The following is a 12,175-nucleotide window of genomic DNA, read 5'->3' as shown; positions in this document are numbered from 1 at the left end:
GCTGGCAAGCTGCGAGCATTTAGACACACAGAGCTGGATTGGCGAGTTGATCCGAGGAGCCCAATTTTCTGCCACGTAGGGGTAAATATATTGGTGGAACCCTTTTTGGTTTGAAAAGAATGAGGCGCCTTTCTGCCTCAGGAGGGGCTGTTGATGACTTGTTGGAGGAGCTGTTGATGACGCCGCACGTGCGACCCGCTGGCAGTGGATAAACAGGAAACAGCTGATAGCAGGAATGAGCAGCTAGTACTATAGTAGCAAGAGGGAAACGCAAACCTGAAAGACACTGTAAAAATGAGCAACTGGGGAGACAAAGAATTGCGCGCCCTTCTTGCCCTCCAAATGAAGAGACCATTAACTGTCAAATGACGGGGAATGTGAAGGACGGGCCAACTTATGAGAGAATCACCAAAGGACTGACCAGCTGCTGCTTCCCTTGGAGTACATCACTGTTTACGTCACACGCTGAGCTACACGTTTTGTTACTTGCTCACGCCCCCCATTGCACGCCCTCCCCGATTTTGTTTTTATACCTCCAATGCTGAAAGACGACTGATTGGGCTTTCCTGCAAATTTGCACAATTCCTATTTAAAAAGGGCTTATTATTAATATTATCATCAGTTGTTTTTTTTTGTTGTTTTTTTTTTACATTTTGTGTTATTGACATCTTTGGTGTATCCACTTTCCCCTTCATTTGCTCCTATGTGATTATGCTAAGTTGCCATCTAAGGAACCCAGTAAATGATGCATACATATATGACACTTCACATTCACAAGTCATATTACTGAATAACTGCTAAAACTGAGATTGAAGAAAATGCTGTCAAATTGAATCTATGTTGAAAAATAGATTCAGTTTGACAAACATTAAAATAACCTGACAAGTATAAATCTATAATAATAGCTAACTTACTAACAAGGGACAAGTTTGCCAAAGTTAGCTAGTGAGCGAACTGCTGTCAGCTAAGAAATGTTAGCTCACTATCGGAGCCTCTGAAGAAAAATTGGCTAATGAAGCTAACATCACCAGAACAAAGTGCATTATGGATGATCACAAGTGTTTTAAAATCACTCTGAACAATCCAGCACTAACATTTGTTCGCTTGCAATTCAGGCTCGTCAATCTAAATGTTATTTAGAAATGTTTCAGCTGCACAGAATATCCAAGTAATGACTGTCAGGTCAATTCTGTAATCCAGTTTATGATCAGATATTTTACTAAAATCAAAGTTTGCTATAGTTTTAGCTTTAATCAGAGTCCTTCAACGGCTGCTCAGTGTTTAGACATTTACAATTTGAGTATGTTGGCAACTTTTGTTCAAAATGGTCAAAAACGTTGTTTCTACACCTCAAAGCTAGGTATCAGAAACAGTAGGGCTGCACCAGTTGTTGGGTCAGTATCAATGCCAGGGTGATGGACGATACTTATGTTTTTTTTTTTGTTTTGTTTTTTTTTTCATTTATCCCCCCATTTGTGCTAGGGAAACACAGAAATCTTCATTCTAAAAACAAATAACTGTTTTAAAGTCATTTAGTCCTTCATTACACTATCTTTGAACGAGTACAAATTCTATCAGACACAGTTATGAAACAACCTGTAATATAACCTTTCACATGAATAACATAAAAAAAGCTTCAAAAGCCTTTTTACTATATATACAGTACAGGCCAAAAGTTTGGACGCACCTTCTCATTCAATGCGTTTTCTTTATTTTCATGACTATTTACATTGTAGATTCTCACTGAAGGCATCAAAACTATGAATGAACACATGTGGAGTTATGTACTTAACAAAAAAAGGTGAAATAACTGAAAACATGTTTTATATTCTACTTTCTTCAAAATAGCCACCCTTTGCTCTGATTACTGCTTTGCACACTCTTGGCATTCTCTCCATGAGCTTCAAGAGGTAGTCACCTGAAATGGTTTTCCAACAGTCTTGAAGGAGTTCCCAGAGGTGTTTAGCACTTGTTGGCCCCTTTGCCTTCACTCTGCGGTCCAGCTCACCCCAAACCATCTCGATTGGGTTCAGGTCCGGTGACTGTGGAGGCCAGGTCATCTGCCGCAGCACTCCATCACTCTCCTTCTTGGTCAAATAGCCCTTACACAGCCTGGAGGTGTGTTTGGGGTCATTGTCCTGTTGAAAAATAAATGATCGTCCAACTAAACGCAAACCGGATGGGATGGCATGTCGCTGCAGGATGCTGTGGTAGCCATGCTGGTTCAGTGTGCCTTCAATTTTGAATAAATCCCCAACAATGTCACCAGCAAAACACCCCCACACCATCACACCTCCTCCTCCATGCTTCACAGTGGGAACCAGGCATGTGGAATCCATCCGTTCACCTTTTCTGCGTCTCACAAAGACACGGCGGTTGGAACCAAAGATCTCAAATTTGGACTCATCAGACCAAAGCACAGATTTCCACTGGTCTAATGTCCATTCCTTGTGTTTCTTGGCCCAAACAAATCTCTTCTGCTTGTTGCCTCTCCTTAGCAGTGGTTTCCTAGCAGCTATTTGACCATGAAGGCCTGATTCGCGCAGTCTCCTCTTAACAGTTGTTCTAGAGATGGGTCTGCTGCTAGAACTCTGTGTGGCATTCATCTGGTCTCTGATCTGAGCTGCTGTTAACTTGCCATTTCTGAGGCTGGTGACTCGGATGAACTTATCCTCAGAAGCAGAGGTGACTCTTGGTCTTCCTTTCCTGGGTCAGTCCTCATGTGTGCCAGTTTCCTTGTAGCGCTTGATGGTTTTTGCGACTCCACTTGGGGACACATTTAAAGTTTTTGCAATTTTCTGGACTGACTGACCTTCATTTCTTAAAGTAATGATGGCCACTCGTTTTTCTTTAGTTAGCTGATTGGTTCTTGCCATAATATGAATTTTAACAGTTGTCCAATAGGGCTGTCGGCTGTGTATTAACCTGACTTCTGCACAACACAACTGATGGTCCCAACCCCACTGATAAAGCAAGAAATTCCACTAATTAACCCTGATAAGGCACACCTGTGAAGTGGAAACCATTTCAGGTGACTACCTCTTGAAGCTCATGGAGAGAATGCCAAGAGTGTGCAAAGCAGTAATCAGAGCAAAGGGTGGCTATTTTGAAGAAACTAGAAGATAAAACATGTTTTCAGTTATTTCACCTTTTTTTGTTAAGTACATAACTCCACATGTGTTCATTCATAGTTTTGATGCCTTCAGTGAGAATCTACAATGTAAATAGTCATGAAAATAAAGAAAACGCATTGAATGAGAAGGTGTGTCCAAACTTTTGGCCTGTACTGTGTGTATATATATATATATATATATATATATATATACACAAACACACACATACACATCTCATAATTCACTCTCTAATATCTATTTTATATTGCTGTGAAAACAAACAAATTTCTCCTTCAAACAGCTGTATTTATTCAAGTTTCTAACCAAAAACTACATTTTACAAGATTACATTTAACACATCATGAAAACTTTACAATTTACCTGCAGACAATAATCATTTTTACTGACTAGTGATTGAACGCATCATAATGTAATTTAAGAGGCCGTACACATGCTGCATCTTTAACCACCTGCAAGACGTGATGTCAGGCACTAGGTGCCACTATTGTGCCTTTCCGGAGAATGGTGGCAGGTTGCTTCTGAGGTTGCTAAGCAACCTCAACAAGCCCCATATCATAGTCTATTTACCTCAAATCCTAGGTGCAGAGCTGATCTTCTTCCAGGTGTTGTCTGTGTGTAGGTCAAATGTAAAGCTCTGGCAGCCCTACACAAAAATGATCACCTTCTTCTCCATATTTACCACAGACTGATATTTACCAATGAAGGAAAAGATATCTGCCCGCTGTGATTAGTTGTTCCTCATCACGAACTCGGCAATGCGTGCGCACCATGACGTCATCGCTCTGGCGTTTAAGCATGCCTGCTACGTGTCTACATTTAATAAACAATGAATTTGGGGGCGCACAAAATGCTGTATATGTATGGCCCCTGATGCAACCACCGCCCGCAGTTAGTTCTGGTCACCAATTGCTACCAGGTAACAGCTAACGTTAACTAGCCCTCTTCCTGTTGATGTCAACACTGATTTGTTTTCACAATGTAGCATTACCACGGAAACAACAGGGTGCATCCCCTGAGGTTTCAATAGTCAGTTTATTTTGTCTTTTCGTCCTGACGGCATCCCAGAGAAGTTCTCTGTCCATCCCAAACACGTTTTCTATTGTCCCCGACATAAGTCTGGAGTCCTGCTTTTTAGCATGCGCAAAATTGATGTGACACAACATAAAAACTTCGGCCACTGCCATCGGTGAATATCATCTTACTTGCCGATAGGCCGATGGCAGCCAACAAAGCAAATTTTGTCCAATACCAATCTGTAGCCGATGAATCAGTACATCCCTAAAAAAAAGTATAATTTTGATTATGATGCTAAAACTCTCAGTACCACTAGTAGAGACACATTTTAAAATATACCAAGCCCTGCTAGCAAGCTAACATACCTTAAACAAATGGTAGTTAACTCTCAGGTAACAAAGCGACATAGATTAGGTGACTTGATCAATATATTCGCTCATTCCTTATCTGCTGTGACGGTCTAAGGACAGAGGGATGGCGTGTGCTCTAAAGGCCTTTGATGGAAATTGTGATTTGTGATATTGGGCTTGATTAATAAAACTGAATTGAACTGAATATCAGATAGTCACTTTTTAACAAAACTTTTTCTCCAAATTACCTCAACCATATATTTGGCATTTCTGTACTGTCATTGCTCATTACTTAAGAGCTGACATATGACACCACAATATCTGCAATTAGCTTGGCCAATATATGTTGTACAACCAGCCAGGAAAATTTATAGGTCTAGTCCCAATAACAGCCCTTAATAATATAATCTAATAAATAACAAATTTAAGATGATTGTATTGTACCTCATTTTACTGTTACTATATTACTAAACTTTCTATTATTAACTGTTGTATGACCTGCATTAATTACTGTAACAAAGATCCCAATCTGGCATAGAGGAACAGTCTGCTATCCCCTGCATTCTGCTCTTTCAAGGCTACTTTCAGTGGAGAAACTTGACATCTCCCCCATTCTGCTCTTGACTTCCTGTTGGTATAGAGTGATGGTTCTAGAAAGAAGCCCTCTCCCTTTTTCATTCAGAGTAATTGACACCAAAATCTAATGTTTTAAACGCACTGACACATTTTGCTATCACTGTGGCTGGGCTGACAATATGTTGGCTCGTGATAAATAAATGTTTACATCATGAACAGCCATTTTACATGTCTGCATGTATTGGGATCATTGTGCAACCCGTTCTTAGTAAATCATTAGTCTTAACGTGAACTTCTTGACTAATCCCTGCTGTGCAACATGAATACAAAATACTTGATCCTGTACTAACATATGCAGTATTGATTAATTTGCTTACACAAGCTTTGGTAAAATAAAATTATAAAGACTGATTGTTTTTAACAGATAAGCAGCAGATATTTGAGCAAATAACACAAAACAGGCAGGACAGAGCTCATTGTCTCCTCGTAAGAGCTCAATGTAAACTTCATAGCTTGCTGCTGCATGTATGTATGTAGCCTGATACTGGACTCCCTTGACAAATGACTCCTTGCTAAACAGACTGTTGGCATCCCAAGTCCACAGGAAAAAATCAATCTCACATCTCGGTCGGAGCCATACACTGGCTGACCTGAACAAATAGTTCCACTGGAACAATTAAACTCTGCCAATCAGACTTGAAATGGCAGCCAAATTACTTGTCACAATAGAACAGCAGACTGTATGCAACTCATAGAAGTTCTTATGTAGATCCACCTCACATTTTATAGTTCCTGCTGTGAGCACATCATCTCTTCTTCCTCTGTTGCCGCAGCATCTTTCTCTTCTTCATGATCATGGCATGTAGCTTCTCCAGACCTTCATGCAGCCCCTCACCAATGATAGCACAAGCAGGCTGAAGGTGCCAGGGTGTGGCAATGTTGAGCTCACCTAGAGCCAACATGCTCTCCATCTCAGCCAGGCTGAGTGAGTTCCTCAGGTCCTGTTTGTTAGCCACCACCAGGACTGGCACTCCCTGGTTCTCTGCCAGCCGTGTGATCTTGTGCAGTTCTGTCTTGGCCTCCTCGATGCGCTCAACATCCACTGAGTCCACCACAAACAAGATGCCATCAGCACAGCGTGTGTAAGTGCGCCACAGAGGACGCAGCTTCTCCTGACCACCTACATCCCAGAAATGGAAAGACACTGTCTGTCGACTTCCTCCGATTAACACTTTGATCTTCTCTGTGTTAAAACCTTTAGTTGGAACAGTGTTCACAAACTCATTGAAACGCAGGCGGTACAGTACAGTGGTTTTGCCTGCACAGTCCAGTCCTAGAATGACAATGTGGAAAGCCTGGAAGGACGGCAGGCAGGGGAAGAGGAAGTGATGATCTGAAAATCCGTTCCCCATCTTGCTACACAGAGGAGAAGTCGTCACCAATATTCACTAGGCTGCTTTTAATCCATAGACACTGCAGCAGGAGCCTGGGAAGGGGGTTCAACACAGCATGCATAATAAGTCAAAGCACAGAAACACCCACTACTCAATTGCTTTCTAAAAGAGCAATCACCCAACAAGTGAATATATCCCCCTCTCCCTTGGTGTACACATCCTCACATTATACCGACAGTGAGAGATGAATGAGAACTAGAGCAGCAGGGTGGATAGCAGTCCATTTGCAAATGCAACACCACAGCAGCCAACAGGGATTTCACATGGTAATTTCTATTCACTGTGTCATTCAGTAAACAACATGAGGTCTATGAAATCACAATTTCAGTCGATCATCCAGCGTTCAGTGATAGGGACAGATCCGAGGAGAACACAGTCAAATAGATAGGCTCACAGATAGGTGTTACTCGTCAGCATTTAGCCCACTGACTTCTCCCGCATGCTGAAAGGAGAAGGAAAAATGCTATTTCCCAATTAATGAAGCCTTGCTCATTGGCAAACACACAAACCGCAAAACAACATCCAACAGCTGTAACAACTCACAACGGTGTTCGGCATACATTAGGTTAGGATTCAATTGCAATATAATCGCGACTTTAATATTTGGGGCACAGCTACCGCGACCGCCCTGATCACTGCATGTTGGTGGAAGGAGACTGAGAATACCTTTATTATCACAAAAGTGGATAGGCCTCTTTCATTGACATTCTGTGGTGCTCTGAGTAACAAATCTGGCCCGAACTGAATAGCGCTCACCAAGGAGCCAGAAAATCTCACAACAAATACGACAGGTAAACCTGGCTTTATAACTGAAAGGAGTCAAAGCGGCGTTAATTTGCGAGATTTTTAGATGGAGCCTGGCACATATGTCAGTTCTCTCTGTTGTAAGACCACAACGAACTCGATTTGAGACTATGATGCCAACAAGTGTTGAAAAATCCTAAAAGTTAAATTGGCTATATTGAGCTTGGCGTGGCTGACAGCCCGGCCTGCACATTTAACGTTAATGCCACATAGACCGGTAATGAGACGCACGTGAACGTTACATGACAACATAGTGGAAACCTATTTGATTCCACTATGTTGTCATGTAACAACATACAACATAGTGGAAACCTATTTGATTCGTGAGGAGGAATTATTTTCAGCTGCTTATAACGACAGTAATCACGATGACAATACATCAAAGTAATTCGTAGTACCGCTTTAGGAAACTTACCTTTACCATTTTCATGCAATAAAGACAGCAAGCAGGTTCATAGGAGTTGTCCTCAGGACGTGTTCTCTCAAATTTGGCTGTGATATTATCGGACCAACTGAGATACCCAGTTCAGAGGCGCCACCAAGCCACACAAAGTAAACAATACGATTTCCGCCAATGTTTTTCAAAATAAAGCTCCATCTAAGCTATTAATGGACTTATTTTTTTAAAATGTCTTCTATAATTAGGCATTCTGTAAAACCCACATAAATTTACTTAAAACAAGTGTCCAAGGCATACCCGAAGTTTCAATTCAATTCAGTTTTATTAATAAAGCCCAATATCACGTCACAATTTGCCTCAGAGGGGGCCCTCACAGCGGATAAGGAAAAACTCCCCCCAAAAAAACCCTTTAAAGGAGGGGGGGGGGGGTAGAAACCTCAGGAAGAGCCACTGAGGAGGGATCCCTCTTCCAGTATGGACAGATGGGCAATAGATGTTGTACAGAACAGACATAATGACAACATAATAAATTTACAGTAATCCATATGACAGAGCGATGCAGGACAGACAGTAATGACAGTAGCTTACAACAACATTATTTAAGAAATAATATTATAATAATAATTATGACTATTGTACAATATGTTGTAAGTATATGTTAATATATGATTGTGTATGTGACAATAATCATATGTGTATAGTACCAGTAGAAGTATGACTAATATTAACAGTAGCAGTAGGAGGCATCAGCAGGACCACTATGGCAAGCCGTTTTAACATTTAATGGCTAAGCTTGACTATCCAGAATTAACATTATAGATATCAACAACTTCATTTTGACTAGTCATGATTACATTGTGACTAGTAAGAATTGTCATTCAAGATACCTATAACTTCATTCTGACCAGTCAAAATGACAGTTAGAGATATCTGTAATTCAGTTTTGACTAATCAAACCTAAATTAGATATCAGCAATGACGTCACTGAAAACGTAACTCGACTCGTCACACATCCTAAATTACACTTACAGATATCTATAATTCAGTTTCGATTAGGCAGAATGAAAGTTAAAGCTATTTCAAACGTAATTATGACGACTCAGAATTGTTGTGGAAGACGTTGCTCAAGCGAGGCATCCCATTCGTTGCTCATTATGGCAAGCTTTCCATTGGATATTGGCTTAGTAAACAATACAATTGAACAGTGTTAGCAGAAGAAATCCACTTGACGGCGAAATAGTTGTCTTGTTGTCGAGAGTAAATCCTCTGCATTTATCGCCGACAGCTCCTGTTGTGCACAGGCTGCATTGTTAAAAACCCTGTCAAAAACTCCAACTACAGCAGCTTCCGGCTGCTCCGACATGGCAGCAAACCATATGGGTTATATTACATATGGCAAGCCGTTTTAGCATTTCATAGCTAGGCTGGAGAAATAAGGTTGCAGTGGTCGATGATTTGAATGGGTTTGATTCATTGAATAGCAAGCTGCTCCCGCCTCCCACCTGCTCCCGCTTCCCAATTTTACAGATATCTGCATCGTCATTTTGCCTAGTCAAAACTCTAATTCAAGATATCTGCAATCACATTTTGACAAGGCAGAATGAGAGTTAAGATATCTCCAATTTGGATATCTCTTATCATAATTCTTCAACTATCTACAACTTGATTAAAGATATCTGCAATTAAATTACGACTATCCCTGATTCTAGTTTGAGATATCTACAACATAATTTTGACTGGTCATAATTCCACTTAAAGATATCTACAGTGTTAATCTGACTAGGTAAAACTCAATTTAAAGGAGCAATAAGCAAAATTCATCATTTCTAGATTGAAGGAATTAAAAAATTGCTATGTGAATAACTAGAGGTGTAATTTCATCTGGAGTGTAGCATGACCTCACACACCCTCTCTCTGTGTTGATCTCCAGCCCATTGTTTACAAACCGGTCCAGCTGTGCGTTCATGTGTGTTCATGTGAATCCCCCCCCCCCCCCGGCCCTCCCTCCCTATAAAAGGCTACAGCCAGTGAGCAATGGTAGCGCGTATTTTCGAAATGAAATGGCAGAGAGCGGAACGTCCACCTGAAGACGACCAGGATCTGACATTACCTCTAAAGAAACAACAATTGTTGGCGAAGAAGTTGTCGGATAAAGAAAGGGACAGAACTCGGATTAACATTGGCCTTGCATTTCCAAGGTGGAGAGCACTGCAAGAGCTAAAGGGGCTACAATCTGACTCGGAGCCAGCTCTTCTTCTCCTGGACAGGTACAAGATAAAGTCAAATGTCTGTTTTAATTAGTGTTACAGTAACGTTAGGCACATGTCGCTATGTCGATTCAATTAAATTTAATGTTACAATTGTAGCATGGGTTAATGTCCGGAGCTTGAGTTATTAGCGGCTCTGTCCAGCAATGGGTCAGGCGTTACGGTTGTGTTAGGTGAGTAGCCCGGCAGCCCAGCTAACATTTGCAATTAGCATTGTAAAATGTAGCCCGGCCGGCAGCCTGGCGGCTGTGTTTAGCTATTCCCCTGCCTACTTCAATGATGATGGTACCTGTAATAAATGCAGTATATTTGCTGAAATGGAGGCGAGGCTCAGTGACTAGAAGAGCTGGTAGAAGCGCTCCATAGCTGCAAGTTACTCCAGTAGCCATAGTAGCTCTAGTGCTAACTCTGGGAGCTAACGCTAACATCCCTCTTTTCTCCGTGAGCTGGAGCCAGAGGCTCACGGTCTCACGGAGAAGAGTTGGAACGTTAGCATGGCAGCCGACTAGTGCTAACGCTAACGTCCCCACGCTTCTCGGCTCCGGCTCACTGAGCCTGGCGGAGAAGCGTAGGGACGTTAGCACTAGTCGGCTGCCATGCTAACGTTCCAGATACATCGTATTTGTGCTGCTCGAGAAGATTTGTATGGACGGCAATTACGTTCCAGAAGACAGGTAATAACCTAACACGGTTTGTCTCTTACTAACACTGAACGTGAGATTATGTTAGTTTTTGTTGTAAGATAACGTTAGCTGGCAGAGCACAGCTAATTCACAATGCAAATGTGTAACGTTATGTGTACTTATTTAGACAACTGAGGGCTAGTTTATTTTAGTTTCAGCTGAACAAAAGAGGATGCTTAGCTCTGTCAAATGAACTCTACTATTTGAAATGCATGTAAACAAACTGTATGAAAATACAAGTCAGTGATTTATGTTTAACCTCATTTTCTTAATCCATATGGCTCACTAAGAACATTCTTGGTTTGTCACTTAATTTCCTTGATAATTTTGGCTGTGTTTATATATATATATATATATATATATATATATATATATATATATATATATATATATATATATATATATATATATATATATATATATATATATATATGGCATCAATAGAACGTAATAAACTCAATAGAATGATATATTACACTTCAAATGTGCTGTACATTTCCTCATACATTAAATGTACAGCACATTCACATGCTATGAATGCAAATCTGCAAGACCCTGTATGTATCTGCACATACACACATTTATGTACAGACACTCATGCACATACGCATTTATTTTTCAATACAAGCAAAACTGAGGCATAAGGGTTAAATAGCATGATGGATATTGATTTTAGTATTGATCACTCTCCACTCAACATGCTTATTTACCTATGAATTTTTGCACAGCTGGCTCATGAAGCCCTTTGCGGAAACTGGCAGATTGACCCCTGAACAACACACCTATAACTACAGATTAAGCAGTGCACGGTCGGTTGTGGAAATGGCTTTTGGGAGATTGAAAGGACGGTGGAGGTGCCTCCTAAAAACCTGCCATTCAAATGTTTGTTTTATTTAGTTCTGGTTGTGTATGATGCACATGTTATGGCTGCTACTCTCCATTGTTTTTGCTGTTTTGCTACTTACCTGACTACTTTTACCTGTGTTTGCTGGACTACTTCATGTCACCAATATTGTTTAATCCTTCAGTTCAATAAATTCATAGAAATGATTATAGCTGTCATGTTCTCATTTCTTTATAAACACAGTGACTGAAGACATCTATGAAAAGCATCTTCATAAATGGGTAACCCCATCATTCCAAGAAACACACTGGTGTCAGTCTCCAGCTTCTGCAGCAGGGCATCATTCAGGTCCTTGCTGTGTTGCAAGAACCTCTCATCTGCCCTCTCCAGGTATTCCAGCAGCTCTGTGTTGCTGTCTCTCTTCATTTTCCCTGTGTACAAGAATAGAAGAATCAGTTTAAAAGTTTTTCATTAAGTCATAAGTAGATAAACACAGGTTCAGCAGTACAATGTAACAAACATGTCAGCTCAACAATCAGCACTAGTCTTATGACACAGTATACAGACCTCACACCATATCCAAATGAGGATGTGGGTATAAAAGTAACAGTGACAATTGTGCATAGTATTTGGGGGCGGCAGTAGCTCA

The 12,175-nt window shown here is 40.7% G+C and overlaps 1 long non-coding RNA gene across 1 annotated transcript; it reads left to right on the top strand.

Moving 5' to 3' along the window:
• Positions 1–9,756: 9,756 nt before the first annotated feature.
• Positions 9,757–11,732, top strand: LOC144467384 (uncharacterized). Its single transcript, XR_013493617.1, has 2 exons — positions 9,757–9,999; positions 11,411–11,732. It is a non-coding gene; the product is annotated as an uncharacterized LOC144467384 (long non-coding RNA).
• The last annotated feature ends 443 nt before the right edge of the window (positions 11,733–12,175 follow it).

Source organism: Epinephelus lanceolatus, chromosome 16, assembly GCF_041903045.1.
Source record: "Epinephelus lanceolatus isolate andai-2023 chromosome 16, ASM4190304v1, whole genome shotgun sequence".
NCBI classification, from domain to species: Eukaryota; Metazoa; Chordata; class Actinopteri; order Perciformes; family Serranidae; genus Epinephelus; species Epinephelus lanceolatus.
Note: the sequence above shows the minus strand (reverse complement) of the source record. Positions and strands in the feature narration are given on the sequence as shown.